This window comes from Ranitomeya imitator, chromosome 3 (assembly GCF_032444005.1).
Source record: "Ranitomeya imitator isolate aRanImi1 chromosome 3, aRanImi1.pri, whole genome shotgun sequence".
Lineage (NCBI taxonomy): Eukaryota > Metazoa > Chordata > Amphibia > Anura > Dendrobatidae > Ranitomeya > Ranitomeya imitator.
The window spans coordinates 566,776,512-566,793,543 of NC_091284.1; positions in this window are offsets into that span (position 1 = coordinate 566,776,512).

Consider the following 17,032-nt stretch of genomic DNA (forward strand, 5'->3'; position numbering starts at 1 on the left):
AAAATCATTAATTACCAAAATAATAGAGAAAGTCAACACCACATTGCAAATAAACATTCATTCCAAATAAAGAAGCAGGGCGCGTCCGAGGGTGAGTATATACCTAATAAGAATCTAATCACCCTCGGACGCGCAATGCTTATTTCCAACAGCCTTCCTTCCTAAGAATCATCCCTTCCGTGGTGTAGAGAGACGTTGTGTTACACTCCAAGGTGTTCCCCAGGTTGCCTTTCCTGAGCTTCGATCTACCGGCTCTCGTTTAGTAGTTGTTGGATACTACGCTGCATTAGGCCTTCAAATTGGGTATGGGGTGTAGAGAGATGGTGTGTTCCACTCCAAGGTGTTCCCCAGGTTGCCTTTCCTGAGCTTCGATCTTCCGGCTCTCGTTTAGTAGTTCTTGGAAACTACACTGCATTAGGCCTTCAAATTGGGTATGGGGTGTAGAGAGAGGGTGTGTTACACTCCAAGGTGTTCCCCAGGTTGCCTTTCCTGAGCTTCGATATTCCGGCTCTCGTTTAGTAGTTATCGGAAACTACGCTGCATTAGGCCTACAAATTGGGTATGGGGTGTAGAGAGAGGGTGTGTTACACTCCAAGGTGTTCCCCAGGTTGCCTTTCCTGAGCTTCGATATTCCGGCTCTCGTTTAGTAGTTGTCGGAAACTACGCTGCATTAGGCCTACAAATTGGGTATGGGGTGTAGAGAGAGGGTTTGTTACACTCCAAGGTGTTCCCCAGGTTGCCTTTCCTGAGCTTCGATCTTCCGGCTCTCGTTTAGTAGTTGTTGGAAACTACGCTGCATTAGGCCTTCAAATTGGGTATGGGGTGTAGCGAGAGGGTGTGTTACACTCCAAGGTGTTCCCCAGGTTGCCTTTCCTGAGCTTCGATCTTCCGGCTCTCGTTTAGTAGTTCTTGGAAACTACACTGCATTAGACCTTCAAATTGGGTATGGGGTGTAGAGAGAGGGTGTGTTACACTCTAAGGTGTTCCCCAGGTTTCCTTGCCATTGCTTCGGTCTTCCGACTCTCGTTTAGTAGTTGTAGAAAAGTACACTGCATTAGGCCATACAAAATGGGTATGGGGTGGAGAGAGATGGTGTGTTACACTCCAAGGTGTTCCCCAGGTTGCCTTTCCTGAGCTTCTATCTTCAGGCTCTCATTAAATTGTGGTTAAATGGAACAACTGCATTTGGCGTACTAGTTGGTTTGGGGCCTACTATCGGTGTCTGCCACTCCTTGCTGTTCTCCTCCACTGAACAAAGCTGTGCCGCCTGTTTACTACGGTTGCCAATTTTGAACTGCATTTCGACTACTTACTGATTTGGCCCTACTCTCTGTGTCAGCCTCTCATTCCAGTTGTCCTCCACTGCAATGCCCCCTGGTTATTCCTGTGTTACCAATTTTGAACTGCATTTAGCCCACTTTCTTCTTTGGGCCTATATCTGTGTTTCCACTTCATCGTGCCCATTGCCCAGCCAGTGATAGATGAGTCTGCTGGTACATTGACCCATAACGCAACATTCCCCGTGCACGCTACACAACAACATTGTGACCCTGCTGAAAGTCAGGTTGCTCTTCCCGCATACCATACCACCTTACACGGGGACAAAGAGGAAGGTGCAGATGAAAGTGCAGGTTCCTTCATCAGGTGGGGGGAGGAATACTAGTTGGCGACGTCACTGGCACAGGGCCTCTCATAGTACGCAAAAGTGTTGCTGCCGGTGGGAGGCGCCCCCGCCGTGCAAACACACCGCTGTACTTTGAGGGGCCCTGTGCCAGTGCCAATGCCAACGAGTGGGCCCCCCCTGCTTGCTCAGGTTCACAGCACTTGCAAAGTTGAAATACTTACCTCTCCCTGCTCCACTGCCGTGACGTGGTCCAGATTTCCTGGGCCCACTAATTACTTGAACCAGCCCTACCCCCCACAACTTTAGCCAAATGACCCCCAATTTCAAATGCCTTCCAATTATTATAAGGTAAATTACGCTTGACAAGCTTCATTAAGAAGAATGGATGGTTTTGACATTAAAATGGGCACTCTAGGTGTTTTCCTGGCCCCCACTCACTGCCGACTATGCTGCCCCATTGACTTGCATTGGGTTTCGTGTTTCGGTCGATCCCGACTTTACGTCATAATCGGCCGATTTCACTCGACCCGACTTTGGACATAGTCGGGTTTCGCAAAACCCGGCTCGACTCTAAAAAGGTCAAGGTCGCTCAACTCTAGTGGTGAGCGCTTTGACCCACCAAGGGCTTCACAGAAGTTTATAATGGAGAGCCGTAAAAATAAAACAAAAATTATTTTTTAGCCCCCAGTTTTGTATTTTCCCGAGGGTAACAGGAGAAATTGGACCCCAAAATTTGTTGTCCAATTTGTCCTGAGTGCGCTGATACCCGATATGTGGGGGGGAACCACTGTTTGGGCGCATGGGATGGCTCGGAAGGGAAGGATCTCTATTTGGAATGCAGACTTGTATGGAATGGTCTGGAGGTGTCACATTGCATTTGCAGAGCCCCTAATGTACCTAAACAGTAGAAACCCCCAACAAGTGACAGCATTTTGGAAACTAGACCCCCTAAGGAACTCATCTAGATATGTTGTGAGAGCTTTAAACCCCCAAGTGTTTCACTACAGTTTATAACGTAGAGCCGTGAAAATAAAAAATCTTTTTTTTCCAGACAAAAATAATTTTTAGCCCCCAGTTTTGTATTTTCCCAAGGGTAACAGGAGAAATTGGACCCCAAAAGTTGTTGTCCTATTTGTCCGGAGTACGCTGATACCCGAAATGTTGGGGTAAACCCCTGTTTGGGCACATGGGAGAGCTCGGAAGGGAAGAAGCACTGTTTTACTTTTTCAACTCAGAATTGGCTGGAATTGAGATTGGACGCCATGTCGCGTTTGGAGAGCCCCTGATGTGCCTAAACAGTGGAAACCCCCCAATTATAACTGAAACCCTAATCCAAACACACCCCTAACCCTAATCCCAACAGTAACCCTAACCACACCTCTAACCCTGACACACCCCTAACCCTAATCCCAACCCTATTCCCAACTGTAAATGTAATCTAAACACTAACTGTAACTTTAGCCCCAACCCAAACTGTAGCCCTAAGCCTAGCCCTAACCCTAGCCCTAACCCTAGCCCTAACCCTAACCCTAGCCCTAACCCTAGCCCTAACCCTAACCCTAGCCCTAACCCTAGCCCTAACCCTAGCCCTAACCCTAGCCCTAACCCTAACCCTAGCCCTAACCCTAACCCTAGCCCTAATGGGAAAATGGAAATAAATACATTTTTTTAATTTTTCCCTAACTAAGGGGGTGATGAAGGGGGGTTTGATTTACTTTTATAGCGGGTTTTTTAGCGGATTTTTATGATTGGCAGCCGTCACACACTGAAAGACGCTTTTTATTGCAAAAAATATTTTTTGAGGTTACAACATTTTGAGAGCTATAATTTTTCCATATTTTGGTCCACAGAGTCATGTGAGGTCTTGTTTTTTGCGGGACGAGTTGATGTTTTTATTGGTAACATTTTCGGGCATGTGACATTTTTTGTTCGCTTTTTATTCTGATTTTTGTGAGGCAGAATGACCAAAAACCAGCTATTCATGAATTTCTTTTGGGGGAGGCGTTTATACCGTTCCGCGTTTGGTAAAATGGATAAAGCAGTTTTATTCTTCGGGTCAGTACGATTACAGCGACACCTCATTTATATCATTTTTTTATGTTTTGGCGCTTTTATACGATAAAAACTATTTTACAGAAAAAATAATTATTTTTGCATCGCTTTATTCTCAGGACTATAACTTTTTTATTTTTTTGCTGATGATGCTGTATGGTCGCTCGTTTTTTGCGGGACAAGATGACGTTTTCAGCGGTACCATAGTTATTTATATCTGTCTTTTTGATCGCGTGTTATTCCACTTTTTGTTTGGCAGTATGATAATAAAGCTCTGTTTTTTGCCTCGTTTTTTTTTTTTTTCTTACGGTGTTTACTGAAGGGGTTAACTAGTGGGCCAGTTTTATAGGTCAGGCCGTTACGGGCGCGGCGATACTACATATGTGTACTTTTATTGTTTTTTTTATTATTTAGATAAAGAAATGTATTTATGGGAATAATATATTTTTTTCTTTATTTAGGAATATTTTTTTTATTTTTTTTTTTACACATTTGGAAACATTTTTTTTTACTTTTTTACTTTGCCCCAGGGGGGGACATCACAGATCGGTAATCTGACAGTTTGCATAGCACTCTGTCAGATCACTGATCTTACTTACAGGGCTGCAAGCTTCACAGTGCCTGCTCTGAGCAGGCTCTGTGAAGCCACCTCCCTCCCTGCAGGACCCGGATGCCGCGGCCATCCTGGATCCGGGCCTGGAGCAGGGAGGGAGGTGAACAAACCCTCGCAGCAACGCGATCACATCGTGTTGCTGCGGGGGGCTCAGGGAAGCCCGCAGGGAGCCCCCTCCCTGCGCGATGCTTCCCTGCACCGCCGGCACATCGCGATCATGTTTGATCGCGGTGTGCCAGAGGTTAATGTGCCGGGAGCGGTCCGTGACCGCTCCTGGCACATAGTGCCAGATGTCAGCTGCGATAGGCAGCTGACACCCGGCCGCGATCGGCCGCGCTCCCCCCGTGAGCGCCGATGATCGCGCTGGACGTACTATCCCGTCAGTGGTCATAGGGGCCCACCCCACCTCGACGGGATAGTACGTCCGATGTCAGAAAGGGGTTAAAGTGGATGGTGCCTGCTCAAATTGTTTTGTGAATATTGAGTGGCGATGTCAACAGCTCTCTGCTCCACCCCAATAACTGTAAGGTGGTGGTTGCAGAAGGAACGTACTTTCAATTTCTCCTTGTAAATGCTCTAGTAAGGTAGCCAAGCATGTTTTAAATGCTATTTTCCTGCAATTTTCCAAAATATCTGCAGGTAGATTGAATTTCTGGCTGTGATAGGTTAAGAACAGGAGCAGTCGCAATAGCTTCGTCCAAGACGAAAGAAAAAGCAAGTGAAGCATTATTGCCCTATGTTGTAGTAAGGCTACAAGATGTGATTGTAAACTTAGTAACTTCAGATTCCACCATAAAAAACAGTGGGAGGTCACTATGAAGCTACAAGAAGGAAATAAAGATGAAATATCTTGTAACAAAATCATTTGGAATGTTGTGCTATCGAGACTAGAGGAATATACAGTAAGTTGATGTGTATTTATTTTTTTTTTTAAGAAATACTTTTCTGAACAAGAAAAGGAAATAATAAATGCGTCTGTATATGAAAAACCAAAAGAACAATGCACTAGGTATGGCTTAATAACTTTCACTTTCCAAAACATCAGTGTTATCATTGCAAAGTTCAAAGTGAGGACATGCACCCTGCTCTCTTTGATGCCCATAGGAGTGTGATTTATAGACTAGTCATCACTATTGAAGTATGTTCTGTCCTAGTTTCATCTGACTGCCTGGGAAAAGTAAAAAAAAAAGAATTGAAACTTCAAATTATTTGTTGCTGTGATTTGAAATGAGAAAAATGGATTTAGTGAAACAGATGATCACTCTTCATTTTTTTGTTCTGTAATTGACATATTTGACACACCAAGCAGCTCCTAAGAACAATAATTAATAATAATAATAAATAATAATCTTTATTTACAGATTCAAACACAACAGTCATAAGTAACAACGTTAACAATACAATAATTAAAGCGAAATAAGACGAAACTGCTCGTGAGAGCTTACAATCTACAATGAGGTGGGGGAGATACAAAGTACAGGTGTGTATTTACAATGATGTATTTACAATGATGGTCCAGCCATCTTCAGGGGGTGGGGGATAGATGGAGATAGTGAATGGGCTACACACACACAAACATAAAATGACTTTGATTAGTGAACGTGGTAGGCTGCTCTGAACAAATGTGTTTTGAGTGAGCGCCAAAATTATGCAAATTGTTGATGGTCCTAATATCTTGGGGTAGAGCACTCCAGAGGATTGGGGCAGCACGGGAGAAGTCTTGGAGTCAGGAGTGGAAGGTACGCATTAGTGCAGAGGTTAGTCTAAAGTCATTTGCAGAGCGCAGTGGTCGGTTAGGCCGACAGACAGAAATGAGGGAGGAGATATAAGGGGGTGCCGCACTGTGGAGAGCTTTGTGGGTGAGAGAAAGTACTTTGAATTGTATCCTGTAATGAATGGGCAGCCAGTGTAACGACTGGCAAAGAGCGGACGCGTCCAAGTAAAGATTAGCCAGATGGACGACCCTGGCTGCTGCATTAAGGATGGACTGGAAAGGGAAAGTTGCGTGAGGGGGAGGCCAATTAATAGAGCATTGTAGTAGTCCAGAAGGTAGTGGATCAGGGCGACAGTGAGGGTTTTTGTTGTTTCCATAGTGAAAAAATGGCGGATTCTAGAGATATTCTTTAGGTGTGAGCGGCACGAGCGGGCAAAAGATTGTATATAATGGAGAGATCGGAGTCAAACATAACATCCAGACAGCGTGCCTGCTGCCGGGGTGTTATTATGGTGCCACCCACGGAGAGGGAAATGTCAGATTTTGGGAGGTTGGTAGATGGTGGGAGCAGAAGAAGTTCAGTTTTGGAGAGGTTGAGTTTCAGATAGAGAGCGGACATGATGTTGGAGACTGCAGACAGACAGTCAGTGGCATTCTTTAGTACAGCGGGGGTAAGGTCAGGGGCTGACGTGTATAGTTGTGTGTTATCAGTATAAAGATGGTACTGAAAGCCAAATCTGCTGATGATCTGGCCAACTGGGGCTGTGTAGAGGGAGAAGAAAAGGGGGCCAATGGACTGAGCCCTGAGGTACCCCGACAGTGAGAGGAAGAGGAGATGAAGAGGATCCAGAGAACAGAACACTGAAGGAGCGGTCAGAAAGATAGGAGGAGAACCAGGAGAGAGCAGTGTCCTTAATGCCTAGTAACTGGAGCCTCGAGAATAGGAGAGGGTGGTCAACAGTGTCAAAAGGTCGAGAAGAATGAGCAGAGAGTGGTCACCGTTACATTTTGCTGTCAGAAGGTCATTGGTCACTTTGAGTGCAGTTTCTGTCAAATGTAGGGGGCGGAAACCAGACTGTGAAGGGTCTAGGAGGGAATGAGTGGAGAGGTAACAGGTAAGGCAGGAGTAGATCAGGCGCTCCAAGAGTTTAGAGATGAAGGGGAGATTGGAAACCGGTCTGTAGTTGTTTGTACAGGATGGGTCGAGGGTGGGTTTCTTTGGTAATGGAGTAATGATAGAGTTTTTGAAGGAGGAGGGTTAAATTCCAGAGGAGAGGGAGAGATTAAAGATTGTAGTTAGGTGAATTATAACCTGGCTTAACTGTGAACATGTGCTCTGGACACACACGCCCACATCCCCTCTCTCAGCTGTGAGCCCTTAGGTGCACATAAATTCAAAGCCATGAGTCTGACCAGACGTGTCTGACCATCTTAGAAATTGCATTTTTAAATTGCAGTTTTTTAATTGCTATGAATTAGGCTAGAATTGGACTGCAGAAAAAAAAAAGGCAGCAACACTTACCTGCCCAGATCTTGGAACAAATGCACTGCAGGGTGCAGCCAGCCCATAAAGCAAGATGTTGGCAACACAGGTGCAAAATACCAGATCAACAGCCACTCTCCACATACCCACTCCTGGAGGGGGTGACTGCCCAGTATGCAATTGCACAATAAAGACCCACATAGGGCGTTGTTCACACAATGGTACTGCATAGTGTCTGGTTCACAGCCTATTAGTCACGCCCCTACTTTTCGATTAGGCGGGCTGGCCAGTACACTCTCAATGCCTCCCAGTACGAACACCCCTCATGCGAGACCGAACGTGTTTGGGCTTGGCTGCACCCCGAAAAATAGTGCAAAAATATACAAAAATAGTGAGGTATTGGTTGATATTTTGGCCAAAATACGCAAGCTCGTAACCCACGCCAAGGGTCCTCACGCTTACGAGTCCTACACTAAACTAAATAGCAAAGCCACTAGAGAGAGACTCAAGGTCTACAAAAATTCAATTTTCAACAGCAGAAAAAAAAAAAAAAAAGGCAGCAACACTTACCTGCCCAGATCTTGGAACAAATGCACTGCAGGGTGCAGCCAGCCCATAAAGCAAGATGTTGGCAACACAGGTGCAAAATACCAGATCAACAGCCACTCTCCACATACCCACTCCTGGAGGGGGTGACTGCCCAGTATGCAATTGCACAATAAAGACCCACATAGGGCGTTGTTCACACAATGGTACTGCATAGTGTCTGGTTCACAGCCTATTAGTCACGCCCCTACTTTTCGATTAGGCGGGCTGGCCAGTACACTCTCAATGCCTCCCAGTACGAACACCCCTCATGCGAGACCGAACGTGTTTGGGCTTGGCTGCACCCCGAAAAATAGTGCAAAAATATACAAAAATAGTGAGGTATTGGTTGATATTTTGGCCAAAATACGCAAGCTCGTAACCCACGCCAAGGGTCCTCACGCTTACGAGTCCTACACTAAACTAAATAGCAAAGCCACTAGAGAGAGACTCAAGGTCTACAAAAATTCAATTTTCAACAGCAGAAAAAAAAAGGCAGCAACACTTACCTGCCCAGATCTTGGAACAAATGCACTGCAGGGTGCAGCCAGCCCATAAAGCAAGATGTTGGCAACACAGGTGCAAAATACCAGATCAACAGCCACTCTCCACATACCCACTCCTGGAGGGGGTGACTGCCCAGTATGCAATTGCACAATAAAGACCCACATAGGGCGTTGTTCACACAATGGTACTGCATAGTGTCTGGTTCACAGCCTATTAGTCACGCCCCTACTTTTCGATTAGGCGGGCTGGCCAGTACACTCTCAATGCCTCCCAGTACGAACACCCCTCATGCGAGACCGAACGTGCTTTTTTTTTTTTCTGCTGTTGAAAATTGAATTTTTGTAGACCTTGAGTCTCTCTCTAGTGGCTTTGCTATTTAGTTTAGAATTGGACTGGAATCGACTGGAAGGTAAAGGAATAGAAAACCACTAAAATGTTTCGTTTTCTTTTAACATTCACCCCCATAATACTTTATTTCTTCCTATCTCCTGTAATCCCTCCACCCAGTAAGGAACTAGTCATTTCTTCCTCAATCCTCCCCAGCCACCTCACCTCCTCCACAGAACTGTTCCTCCACACACAACCCTTTTTCTCCAGACACACACGGCCACATCATGACCTATCCAGCTCACACCTTCTAACGCTCAGTCTGCTGCTCCTCATTGCTGGTGACATATCCCCAAATCCTGGCCCTCCTCATCACATTCTCACACTCATTTCTAATCCCCTGCCACGATCCTCTACACGTCTTCACAACCATAGTAACCTCATACCCATTCATCCTGCCCCCACTCCCCCAATTTTCCTATCTGGAGAACTATGGAACGCACGCTCTGTCTGCAATAAACTTTCATTTATCCATGACCTCTTTATCAATAACAAACTCTCCTTCCTCGGCATCACCGAGACCTGGCTCACCCCTTCTGACACAGCCTCCCCTGCTGCACTCTCTTACGGTGGCTTCCACCTTTCTCACACACCCCGCTCCAGCAGCAAGCATGGCGGAGGAGTTGGATTTCTCCTGTCAGATAACTGCTCCTTCACCCCAATCCCACTGCCACCCTCTGTTACCCTCCCTTCCTTTGAGGTGCACTCTGTACGCATCTACTCACCCTCCAACCTCCAACTGGCTGTCATCTACCGTCCCCCAGGATCAGCCACCACCTTCTTTGACCACTTCACCACCTGGCTACTCCATTTCCTCGCCGCTGACATCCCCACTATCATCATGGGCGACTTCAACATCCCCATTGACATTTCCCTCTCAGCTGCCTCTAAACTTCTATCTCTCACTTCCTCCTTTTGCCTCACTCAATGGTCTTCTACAGCCACCCACAAAGATGGTCACACACTGGACCTCATCTTCACCCGCCTCTGCTCCCTATCTAACCTCTCAAACTCACCTCTTCCTCTTTCTGACCACAACCTACTCACATTATCTTCCCTTTCCACTCCTTGTCTACAACCCCCACCCCACAAACTCTCACATCCTCGCAGAAATCTTAAACACCTTGATCTTCACTCACTCTCTGAATCCCTCCTCCCTCTCACAGACATAAGCTCCCTACACAATGCGGATGATGCTGCCGCTCTATATAACACCACAATAGCTGCAGCTTTGGAATCTCTTGCCCCTCTCACACATACCAAAGCTCGCAAAATCAACAGACAACCCTGGCACACCAGCATGACCAAAGAACTGAGGCGGGCTTCCAGAGCTGCTGAGCGTAGATGGAAAAGATCCCACTCCAACGAGCACTTCATCGCATTCAAACAGTCCCTCACTACTTTCAAGACCACACTCACCATAGCCAAACAAACCTACTTCTCATCTCTCATATCCTCCCTGTCTCACAACCCCAAACAGTTATTCAACACCTTCAACTCTCTCCTCCGTCCCCCAGCACCTCCTCCCTCCCCACTCATCTCAGCAGAAGACTTTGCCTCATTTTTCAAGCAGAAAATTGAGAACATCAGAGACAGTTTTAGTAAACAACCCCCTGAACCCTTCCTCCCAACCACCCAGCCCTCCACCTCCAAAACCAACTTCTCCACCATTACAGAAGACGGACTCTCCACTCTACTCTCATGATCGCATCTCGCCACCTGTGCACTTGACCCACTCCCATCCCACTTCATCCCAAACCTCATCACAGTCTTCATCCCAACCCTAACCCATCTCTTCAACCTATCACTAACAACTGGCATTTTCCCCTCAAGCTTTAAACATGCCTCAATCACACCTATCCTCAAAAAGCCCTCTCTTGACCCATCCTCTGTATCTAGCTATCGCCCTATATCACTTCTCCCCTTTGCCTCAAAACTACTGGAACAACATGTCCATCTTGAACTGTCCTCCCATCTATCTTCCTGCTCCTTCTTCGACCGCTTTCAATCAGGCTTCCGATCACACCACTCCACTGAAACTGCCCTAACTAAGGTCACCAATGACCTATTAACCGCCAAGAGCAAGCGACACTACTCTATCCTCCTCCTCCTGGACCTGTCCTCTGCCTTTGACACAGTGGACCATTCCCTGCTGCTGCAGACCCTCTCATCCCTTGGAATCACAGACTTGGCCCTATCCTGGATCTCGTCATACCTAACTGACCGTACATTCAGCGTCTCCCACTCACACACCACCTCCTCACCTCGCCCCCTATCTGTCGGAGTCCCGCAAGGTTCAGTACTAGGACCCCTGCTCTTCTCCATTTACACCTTTGGCCTGGGACAGCTCATAGAATCTCACGGCTTTCAGTATCATCTCTATGCTGACGACACATAGATCTACATCTCTGGACCAGATATTACCACCCTACTAACCAGAATCCCTCAATGTCTGTCTGCTATTTCATCCTTCTTCTCCACTAGATTTCTAAAACTTAACATGGACAAAACAGAATTCATCATCTTTCCCCCATCTCACACGACCTCCCCAACGAACCTATCCATTACAGTAAACGGCTGCCCTCTCTCCCCAGTCCCACAAGCCCGCTGTCTTGGGGTAATCCTTGACACTGATCTCTCTTTTAAACCACATATCCAAACCCTTTCCACTTCCTGTCGCCTCCAACTCAAAAATATTTCACGGATCCGCACATTCCTAAACCAAGAATCCGCAAAGACCCTAGTCCATGCCCTCATCATCTCCCGCCTTGACTACTGTAACCTCCTGCTCTGTGGCCTCCCCTCTAACACTCTTGCACCCCTCCAATCTATTCTAAACTCTGCTGCCCGACTAATCCATCTGTCCCCCCGCTATTCCCCGGCCTCTCCCCTCTGTCAATCCCTGCACTGGCTCCCCATCAACCAGAGACTCCAGTACAAAAGCCTAACCATGACATACAAAGCCATCCACAACCTGTCTCCTCCATACATCTGCGACCTCGTCTCCCGGTACTCTCCTGCACGCAACCTCCGATCCTCACAAGATCTCCTTCTCTACTCCCCTATTATCTCCTCTTCCCACAATCGCATACAAGATTTCTCTCGTGCATCCCCCCTACTCTGGAATTCTCTACCACAACATATCAGACTCTCGCCTACCATCGAAACCTTCAAAAAGAACCTGAAGACCCACCTCTTCCGACAAGCCTACAACCTGCAGTAACCACAGATCGACCAAACCGCTGCATGGCCAGCTCTACCCTACCTACTGTATCCTCACCCATCCCTTGTAGATTGTGAGCCCTCGCGGGCAAGGTCCTCTCTCCTCCTGTACCAGTTGTGACTTGTATTGTTCAAGATTATTGCACTTGTTTATTATGTATACCCCTCCTCACATGTAAAGCGCCATGGAATAAATGGCGCTATAATAATAAATAATAATAACAATAATAATAATAATAATTAATGCTTAAAATGTTGATGTAAAACAGTAGAAGGATCACATAAAGTTATAGATAGCGATGTGTGTGTATGCATGTATATATACATTTGCACCCCTGGACGAAGAATTTCAATGAGAAACGTGCATCGGGAGTGATGGGTGCCTGGACTGTTAGCGCCATTTTAGGTAAGATATATGACTCTCCTAAGCATGAGGTTTTGCCAATCATTGTCTTGGATATTCGGGGTGTAATGATATATACAGTGCCTTGCGAAAGTATTCGGCCCCCTGGAACTTTTTAACCTTTTCCCACATATCATACTTCAAGCATAAAGATGCCATATGTAAATTTTTGGTGAAGAATCAACAACAAGTGGAACACAATTGTGAAGTTGAACGAAATTTATTGGTTATTAAAAATTTTAGTAGAAATTCAAAAACTGAAAAGTGGGGCGTGCAATATTATTCAGCCCCTTTAACATGATACTTTGTTGCACCACCTTTTGCTGCAATTACAGCTGCAAGTTGCTTGGGGTATGTCTATCAGCTTTGTACATCGAGAGACTGAAATTCTTGCCCATTGTTCCTTGGCAAACAGCTCAAGCTCAGTGAGGTTTGATGGAGATCGTTTGTGAACAGCAGTTTTCAGCTCTTTCCACAGATTCTCGATTGGATTGAGGTCTGGACTTTGACTTGGCCATTCTAACACCTGGATATGTTATTTGTGAACCATTACATTGTATATTTTGCTTTATGGTTGGGATCATTGTCTTGTTGGAAGACAAATCTCCATCCCAGTCTCAAGTCTTTTGCCGACTCCAACAGGTTTTCTTCAAGAATGGTCCTGTATTTGGCTCCATCCATCTTCCCATCAATTTTAACCATTTTCCCTGTCCCTGCTAAAGAAAAGCAGGCCCAAAACATGATGCTGCTGCCACCACGATGTTTGACAGTGGGGATGGTGTGTTCAAGTTGATGAGCTGTGTTGCCTTTACCCCAAACATATCGTTTGGCATTTTTGGTTTCATCTGACCAGAGCACATTCTTCCACATGTTTGCTGTGTCTCCCAGGTGGCTTGTTGCAAACTTTAAACAACACTTTTATGGATATCCTTGAAATGGCTTTCTTCTTGCCACTCTTCCATAAAGGCCAGATTTGTGCAGTGTATGACTGATTGTTGTCCTATGGACAGACTGTCCCACCTCAGCTGTAGATCTCTGCAGTTCATCCAGAGTGATCATTAGTGTTGAGCATTCCGATACCGCAAGTATCGGGTATCGGCCAATACTTGCGGTATCGGAATTCCGATACCGAGATCCGATACTTTTGTGGTATCGGGTATCGGTATCGGATCAATAGGGATGTGTAAAATAAAGAATTAAAATAAAAAATATTGATATGCTCACCTCTCCGGCGGCCCCTGGACATCACGCTGGTAACCGGCCGGCTTCTTTGTTTAAAATGAGCGCGTTTAGGGCCTGCGAATGACGTTGCGGCTTCTGATTGGTCGCGTGCCGCTCATGTGACCGCCACGCGACCAATCAGAAGCCGCGACATCATTCGCAGGTCCTAAATTCCTAGAATTAGGAATTTAGTGAATGAGAATGACGTCGCGGCTTCTGATTGGTCGCGTGGCGGTCACATGAGCGGCACGCGACCAATCAGAAGCCGCGACGTCATTCGCAGGTCCTAAACGCGCTCATTTTAAACAAAGAAGCCGGCCGGTTACCAGCGTGATGTCCAGGGGCCGCCGGAGAGGTGAGCATATCAATATTTTTTATTTTAATTCTTTATTTTACACCTCACTATGGATCCCAGGGCCTGAAGGAGAGTTTCCTCTCCTTCAGACCCTGGGAACCATCAGGATACATTCCGATACTTGATGTCCCATTGACTTGTATTAGTATCGGATATCGGTATCGGCGATATCCGATATTTTTCGGGTATCGGCCGATACTATCCGATACCGATACTTTCAAGTATCGGACGGTATCGCTCAACACTAGTGATCATGTTCCTCTTGGCTGCATCTCTGATTAGTCTTCTCCTTGTTTGAGATAAAAGTTTAGAGGGACGGCCGGGTCTTGGTAGATTTGCAGTGGTATGATACTCCTTCCATTTCAATATGATTTCTTGCACAGTGCTCCTTGGGATGTTTAAAGTTTTGAAATCCTTTTGTATCCAAATTCGGCTTTAAACTTCTCCACAACAGTATCATGGACTGCCTGTTGTGTTCCTTGGTCTTCATGATGCTCTCTGTGCTTCAAACAAAACCCTGAGACTATCACAGAGCAGGTTCATTTATACGGAGACGTGATTACACACAGGTGGATTATATTTATCATCATTAGGCATTTAGGACAACATTGGATCATTCAGAGATACACAATGAACTTCTGGAGTGAGTTTGCTGCACTGAAAGTAAAGGGGCCGAATAATATTGCACGCCCCACTTTCAGTTTTTTGAATTTCCACAAAAATTTAAAATAACCAATACATTTTCAACTCCACAATTGTGTTCTACTTGTGATTCTTTACCAAAAAATTACATTTGATATCTTTATGTTTGAAGCATATGTGGGAAAAGGTTGAAAAGTTCCACGGGGCCGAATACTTTTGCAAGGCACTGTAGTATCTTTGTTATACATACTTTAAGGACAACCAGTGTCCAGTTATACAACAGGTATTTTTATCCCTACTTATACTACTACATAGAGTGTCTACAATCGTTATCCTTTTTGTTACTGTGTTGGGTCATATACACTGTGTTTTTATTGTTCAGTCCAGGTGTCCCACCTCTTGTTGCTTTCTTGCGGTGCTTACCATTTTATCATCTAAATATGTTTTTATTATTATTGAAATATAGCATTCTGTGTATTTTATTTTGGTTTTATTTATTTTTTCTTGGTGTTAAACATATTGTATTTTCAATATCACAGGTGTAATGGTATATATATATATATATATATATATATATATATATATATATACAGTTAGGTCCATATATATTTGGACAGAGACAACATTTTTCTAATTTTGATTATAGACATTACCACAATGAATTTTAAACAAAACAATTCAGATGCAGTTGAAGTTCAGACTTTCAGCTTTCATTTAAGGGTATCCACATTAAAATTGGATGAAGGGTTTAGGAGTTTCAGCTCCTTAACATGTGCCACCCTGTTTTTAAAGGGACCAAAAGTAATTGGACAGATTCAATAATTTTAAATAAAATGTTAATTTTTAGTACTTGGTTGAAAACCCTTTGTTGGCAATGACTGCCTGAAGTCTTGAACTCATGGACATCACCAGACGCCGTGTTTCCTCCTTTTTGATGCTCTGCCTGGCCTTGACTGCAGTGATTTTCAGTTGCTGTTTGTTTATGGGCCTTTCTGCCTGAAGTGTAGTCTTTAACAAGTGAAATGCATGCTCAATTGGGTTGAGATCAGGTGACTGACTTGGCCATTCAAGAATATTCCACTTCTTTGCTTTAATAAATTCCTGGGTTGCTTTGGCTTTATGTTTTGGGTCATTGTCCATCTGTAGTATGAAATGAGGACCAATCAGTTTGGCTGCATTTGGCTGGATCTGAGCACACAGTATGTCTCTGAATACCTCAGAATTCATTCGGCTGCTTCTGTCCTGTGTCACATCATCAATAAACACTAGTGACCCAGTGCCACTGGCAGTCATGCATGCCCAAGCCATTACACTGCCTCCGCCGTGTTTTACAGATGATGTGGTATGCTTTGGATCATGAGCTGTACCACGCCTTTGCCATACTTTTCTCTTTCCATCATTCTGGTAGAGGTTGATCTTGGTTTCATCTGTCCAAAGAAAGTTCTTCCAGAACTTTGCTGGCTTTTTTTAGATGGTTTTTAGCATAGTCCAGTCTAGCCTTTTTATTCTTGAATCTTGTGAGTGGCTTGCACCGTGCAGTGAACCCTCTGTATTTACTTTCATGCAGTCTTCTCTTTATGGTAGATTAGAATATTGATACGCCTACCTCCTGGAGAGTGTTGTTCACTTGGTTGGCTGTTGTGAAGGGGTTTCTCTTGACCATGGAGATTATTCTGCGATCATCCACCACTGTTGTCTTCCGTGGGCGCCCAGGTCTTTTTGCATTGATGAGTTCACCAGTGCTTTCTTTCTTTCTCAGGATGTACCAAATTGTAGATTTTGCCACTCCTAATATTGTAGCAGTTTCTCGGATGGGTTTTTTCTGTTTTCGCAGCTTAAGGATGGCTTGTTTCACCTGCATGGAGAGCTCCTTGGACCGCATGTTTACATCACAGCAAAATCTTCCAAATGCAAGCACCACACCTCGAATCAACTCCAGGCCTTTTATCTGCTTAATTGAGAATGACATAACGAAGGGATTGCCCACACCTTTCCATGAAATAGCTTTGGATTCAATTGTCCAATTACTTTTGGTCCCTTTAAAAACAGGGTGGCACATGTTAAGGAGCTGAAACTCCTAAACCCTTCATCCAATTTTAATGTGGATACCCTCAAATGAAAGCTGAAAGTCTGAACTTCAACTGCATCTGAATTGTTTTGTTTAAAATTCATTGTGGTAATGTCTATAACCAAAATTAGAAAAATGTTGTCTCTGTCCAAATAT